We start from the raw sequence: 6,804 nt of genomic DNA, 5'->3' as shown, positions 1-6,804 counted from the left end.
AATAAGACTATAATATAACTACATTGCATGGTAAGAAAAAGTTGAGTTAGATCTAAATATCAAATGGAAAAAAAACAGGAAAAAAAAGATTTAAAATAGCAAAGAATAGAAAAGGACTCCCAAGATGAACAAAGGACACAATCAGGAGACTGTAGTGAGGATATTACCAAAAAGGAGAAAATTTTATGTGCAAATACAAAGTGATTGCAGGTGTGGGGGGGCATTGAGGGAAAAGGGAAAAGCATATGGAGGGGATGGCAGCAACACAAGATGATACAAGTATGTCAGACTTCTGAAAGTGAGAGGACAGTTACTTATAATAGTTCATCCCATGATGCTGATTCATGATGTCTCTACACCCGCCATTTGTTCATTCATCCATTTCTTCACCCAGCAAACTAATTAAGTACCTACGCCAATAGGCACATGTTAGGATACGAAGATGTATAAAGCAGAATTTTCGCCTCTGAAAAACTCACAGACTCGCAGAGTCATTATTGAGTAAGGAGGAGACAGACATACGTGTTCATAATTCATGCTACATGTTATGGTAAGGGTTCTCTTTGAGAACACCAAGGAAGGCATGAATAATTCTGTTAAGGGAGTTAGGAGGTCTTAACAAAAGATGTTTATCAAAAAATCATAAGTATTTATGGTTATCCTCAAACATTTTGCTCCAAAAGATGTGTACAACATGTTCATAGCAACATAATTCATCAGCTTTGCCAGTTGAAATCCATACAAGTACCCATTAACAGTAAAATGGATAAATAAATTGTGGTATATTCATATCATGGAATGAGAATGAACTATATACAACACAGATGACTCTTAGATGTGTGAAAAAAAAGTTACACACAAAGGAGTATATACTGCATGATTTCACTTATGTAAAGTTGAAAAACATACAACATGAATCCATGGTGTTAGAAACCAAAGACGGTTATGGGAGGGCAGTAATAACGGCATTATGGTATATATCTAGATGTTCTCCCCCGCCCCAAATTCTCATGTGCTCATAGGTGGGGCTTTGGGAAGTTGATTAGATCCCGTGCATATGATATTCAACAACGGATGAGTCTACTGATGAGTTTGTAGTTAAATATGTTGTTGGGAAGTGAAGCCACGGTGGAGGAGGTGGGTCACTGGGAGCATAGCCTGGAAGGATCTTTCCCCCTCCCTCTCACCTTGATGTCTGGTTCCTACTACCAAACCATGGGCAATTCTCATCTGCCATGACCCTCTGCCATGTTACCCTGCTATAGAGTCAGCCAACTATGGATTGAAACCTCTATAAACTATGAGCCAAAATAAACCTTTCCTCCTTTATTTAAATTCTGGGTACTGTGTCTCAGCAATGAGAAAGTAAGAACAGAGGGGAAGGGAGTATTAGCAGGCTTCTGAGGTGTTACATTATTCTTTGATCCAAAGGCTGTTTGCAGAGGTATGTTGAATTTGTTGAAATTCCTCCAAGCTACACAGTCATGGTTCATGCACTATTCTGTTTATACCTTATACTTCAATAAAAAATGAAACAAAGCTTAAGATGAGAGATCAAAGTTTATGATGCTATAGAGTGTGAACCAAGGAGACATGATGAAAGGAGAGTGTGTGGACTCTTCTGTGTTTGCTCCTGTCCATCTTCTCTTCAGCCTCTGCAAGATGACTATGTCCCTTCAGAAAACCAATGTTGAAGTCCTAATCTCAGAATATGACCTTACTTGAAAATAGGGTTGTTGCAGATGTAACTACTTAAAACAAGGTGCTACTATAAAAAGCATGGGCTCCTAATCCTATAGGATTAGTGTCCTTGTAAAAAGATGATGGCCATGTAAGGATGGAGATACAAGGAGAATGAACACTATGTGAAGATGAAGGATTGTAGAGGTGCATTGAAAAGCCAAGGATTGCCAAAGGTTTCCAGCAAACAACTAGAATCTAGGAAGAGACAAGGAAGTGTTTCCTTATAATTTTAAGAAGGAGCACGGTTTTGCTGACACTTTCATTTTGTATTGCTAGGCTCCAGAATTGCAAGATACTAAATTTTGGTTGTTTTAAGCCACCCAGTTTGTGGTCCTTTGTTATAGCATCCCCAGGAATAAAATACACTGACCTATATAGATGGCACCATTACTGAGAGGCAGTAATGGGAGGCAACACAGATGAGGGTGGAAGAGTATATGCAGACAGCTGCTGCATTTCTCTGCCAAAGCCTATAATTCTCTCTCCAGGTCCTTTACCAGCTTCCTCCTCATGCCCCTCAGGCAGAGAGGTGGTAATGGGCCTTGTTATTGGTACTTTCCCATTCCCTGAAGCTCTCCCTCTACCCAGTCCATACTTTTCTAAATTATTCATCCATTAAAGTTCCCTCAATTACTTGAATTATATGGAGGGAAGTTGTACTTTCTAAGTATTACATTACATGTACACATTATTTTCAGAACAAGCTTGAGAGAATTACAGTGACATCAAAGTTATATTGTCTTCTATGACAAAGGAAAGGAAAAGCCCTTGAGTCTCCCCTCAAAGGCTGATAAACCCGAGGGTGGTAAAGAACTGAATAAACTTTAAAATCAATGGAATCCCCCTCCTATTCTTAATTCTGGCCTCAAGTTCCATGATAGAATTAACATCCCTATTCTTCAGATGAAGAAACCAAGGTTCTTGGAGGGTGTTAGTAATTTATTTGAAGTCACAGATTATCAGTAGCACAAATTTTTGCTGTCCTAAGATGAATGATACGTTTATAATGACTTAAGGCTGTTCCTACACATTTGGGATGTTTGGGAATATTAACCTTGGTAAAGTGCTGATCAAAAGTGAAAATATCTTCTCCAGAGAAAGACTGCTATTAACTGAATGAACAAACCAGATCCAGTGCCTCGGGGAGGGTACTTTATCCTCAGGGTAATCAGGTTCGGTCTCTTACAAAATTGTGTGGAATAGAAGTTGTCAATGTGAAGAAATATTTAGCAGGATAGATGCTAGAATCCTGGGATCACTGAGGAACTAGGAGACAAAATTTGATTTATTATAGTAATAGCCCAATGGGATCATTACAGAAAAATGACCAGCTCATGTCAAATGAGGTTCAAACCATATTTGTTAGTGAAGAGTAACTTAAGATTTATATTTGTAAACTTTATGTTATGCAGTGATGCTAATTGGTAGACTAAGGTTTAATAAATCTTTAAAATAAAGAATATTAATTATAGATTCCAAGGTAGCAATTGAAAAGGTAATGGAGTGTTACAACATAGCTAATCGTTATTGTCCAATTACAGCTATGCTTTGCTGGCCCCAGGTGAAGTTTTTTCTATTCCAGTAATAGATATCAGGGGTTTAACTCTCCCAGAGCTTTGTAAGAGTGAAAATAAAACATCCTAACAGGATGATAATCTAATTCAGTAGTTCTCAAACTCTAGCATGCATCAGAACCACTTGGAGCACTTGGATTTCTGGGCCCCAATGCCTTAGAGTTTATGACTCAGCAGGTCTTGAGTGAGGCCTGGGAATCTGCCTTAAGGATTTCCAAATTCTGATCTAACTGTAAGGGCAGATCTATTACCTCAGGTAAGAGGCCCAGCAAAGCCTTCTTTTTCTCCATTTGTATCTTCAGCAAGTACCAGTGTTGCATCCATGACAAGGTTAGAGCTGAAGTTTAAAAATTTTTTTAAAAAAACTTAGCATCTCTCTTCTGAATACAAACATAAAAGCCAATGAAATGCTGTAAGAAAAATGTAAAATCAAAGCAAAAAATTCTCAATTTAACTTCTCATGAGGCTGCTATGCTACCTGGACATGTTGTTTTAGGACTTAACTTGGCAAGACAGAGGCCATTAATCACACAATAAAAATTAATGAAATCAGCAAGAACAGCACTATTTTCTTCACTTAACAGTAGACAAAAATGAACTTTGAAAAGCAGCAAATGCTTCAGCAAAAGCATCATATTAAGGGAATGGTGAAAAAAAGAAATGAAGACAGAGAACAAGGGAAAAGAGGAGAAACATTATTGAGCTTTTCTATTTTCCTCTGCATTTAAAATGTCCTAGGAGCAAAGAATGATTTTTAATGGTTCCATTTGCTTATTATTGGATCATATAGCATGAGAGCTAAAAGGAATTTCATTTTACAGAAAAGGAAACTGAGGCTCAGAGATAGTAAGCAACACATTGGAAGTTAGAGCAACACTGGAGGTCCTGGTGCTCTGATGCAATACCCTGTTCACCATGCCTCATTACAACAGCTCACAAAACAAAGATGCTCCACTTAAAATGAAAGGGGCCCAAGGCTGGAGTTTGTGTTCTATATATCCTCCTTTGCGGGACAGTCACATAATTAGTCTGATGGGAGTAATGATTCCTGCCCCCTTGAGTTACTCCAGGGATCAATGATGCAATGGCTGTGATGTCACATATTGTAAACTAAAAAGCACTACAGCAATCATGGATACCTAGTATCCATGTGGATCTGATGTGCCCAGTGGACCTGTTGGGGTTTATAGTCAGGAAGAGACAAGGATCTTAAAGAAATAATTTGAAGAACCAATAACAAGTAACACCAAAAGACTTATATTTATGGTGCTAAATGATATGTGCTGGCATTAACAATGCATTTAAGACCAAATTTGTATGGGTGTGTTTGGAAAAAAGTAAACACAAAAGTGAACAGGCAAAAGTAGGAAAAGATTTGACCAAGTCAAGTCCCATAATATCTATTTTATTCTATAGGTTACAGTGGGCTGGAAGAATTGAGTAATCACACTTTAAGCCTTTTGTATTAGTTACATCTTCCAGAGTGTTCCTGGACTACCTGTAACGACTCAAGCCAAGTAGTCTGTTTTGCTGCTTCACTGGGGTAAGTTCTAGGTAAGTAATATCCAGACCTCAACTTTCAATGACTTACAGTTCTTGCAATTACCAAGAGACTCCCAAACCTCTGATTTGGGGTTTAGAAAGTCCATGAGACTTTCTGACAACATTGTGGTCCTCCCAGTTCATGGTAACTGTGGCTGTGGGTCTACAATCCCATGACCACAGCCAATGCTGGCCTATACAATCACTATGAAGCACCAGAAGCAATATGGTGACCTTTGTGGAAGGACCCAAAATAACCATGGCCAAACAGATGGAATAAGAAATACTCAGCCTGAATTAGCACCCATGATGTACAGCAAGCAAAATGGATTACTTGTCTCCAAAGTCTATATTTAGCAGAATGTGCTCCTTCAAAAGTTGGAATGTGTGGTTATTTATAGAAAGCATTGTATGCATGGCCAGGACCTTTCTGTGGTATAAAAAAGCAGACTGGAGAACCATGGAGAAGAATTTGTTGTCAGTATCTATAAATCAAATCCCAGTGATGAGGATGTGTGATTCTGTGACATGCTGAGGCTGTTTCCCTATTGGGCATGGATACTATAACATAGTTCAGGGCAGCTATTAAGTAGAGATCAAGAAGAGAATCATGTGTAATATATAAGAAGTAAGTGCTTAACTTCTACAGGGAAAATCTTACTTCTGTCATTTTTTTCTGTTTTGCATTTCAGAAAAAAACCTTTCTTTCAAAAGTTTTTGGTCTCAGACAGGTCTTCTCATCTTACCGTAGGATCTACATGATGACTTGGTGTGGGTGAAGGCAGCCTCGTGGTTGTATGGTGTAGGGTGTGAAGTGAGTGCTGGATTGGGCTCCCACTTGTGCCTCCATTTGTATTCATTGAGCAGTGCACAAACGGCACATCTGTACTTAGCAGCCTGTAGTTCATGTAGCAAATGTTTCTGAATGTGTGTAAATTGAATATATGTGGACTTACCATGACTATTTGTGTCCTGATGAGGGGAGGTTTCATAAATTGTCAGGGTAGTGTATTACATGCTGAAACCAAATACTTGCAGCAATTTCACAATGTACTTTTTGTAAGATTTCATGATGTACTTTTGATCAGAATTTTCTCCTAATAGATCAGTTCTACAAATCAATTACTAGTAGCAATATTATAACAATTATTACATAGTAATGTATGGTGACTCAAATTAAGCTTGGTTTACTTCATGCCAAAGTGACAAAAAAATCCACCTATATTCTCCAAAGTACTTCAGAATAAAAGCTTTATTATCTCTTATTCTGTATAAGTACATAGTACTCTAACAAATATATTTCTTGCTACCTAGTGATCAGGAAAGCCTTTTTGCAATATACAGGTATACACCACACATAGAGATAAGAAGACAAAGAATTTACTCCTTTATCTCAGGATAAACTTGGACTTCATGGGTTAGGGAGAAATTTTATAAACATCTGTCTTGCTGAGAATGATCTTGGTTGGACAAGACTAAACCCAGCTTCATTGGTTATGGGGGTGCAAGGACAAGGGGGAGCTCAGACTTGATGCCTGGTCCTGAACCCTGGCTTTCTCACTTTCCTTCACTCTCTCCTCCATCTATCTCTCCATTTTTTGGTTTCTATCAATCATCCTTAAATTCACAGACTGATGACCTCAGGGAAATAGAACCACCAGTCACTCTAATGCCAAAGAGCAGAAGGAGTGTCATCACCAGAGGGAAGCAGACTAGACACCGGTCCCCAGTTTTACCATTATAGGGAAGGACTCTCTGATTGGCTTTGTCTATCATCAGCTGAAAGTAAGGTATGGCCATCACCCAGGCCAATCAGAGAAGATACCAGAGTGGGAATGGCAGCTCCTACTGGCATAAGGTTATAATAGGTGAAAGAGTATTTCCTAGAAGAAAGCTATACAGTTGTGGGCAAAGAATTGTGACTATGCCCACTCTTACACCAAGA

This window comes from Heterocephalus glaber, unplaced genomic scaffold (assembly GCF_053883595.1).
Source record: "Heterocephalus glaber isolate CG9 unplaced genomic scaffold, H.glaber_assembly_v1.0 deba00001586, whole genome shotgun sequence".
Classification (NCBI taxonomy): Eukaryota; Metazoa; Chordata; class Mammalia; order Rodentia; family Bathyergidae; genus Heterocephalus; species Heterocephalus glaber.
The sequence above is the reverse complement of the archived record's forward strand: the minus strand, read 5'-3'. Positions refer to the sequence as shown.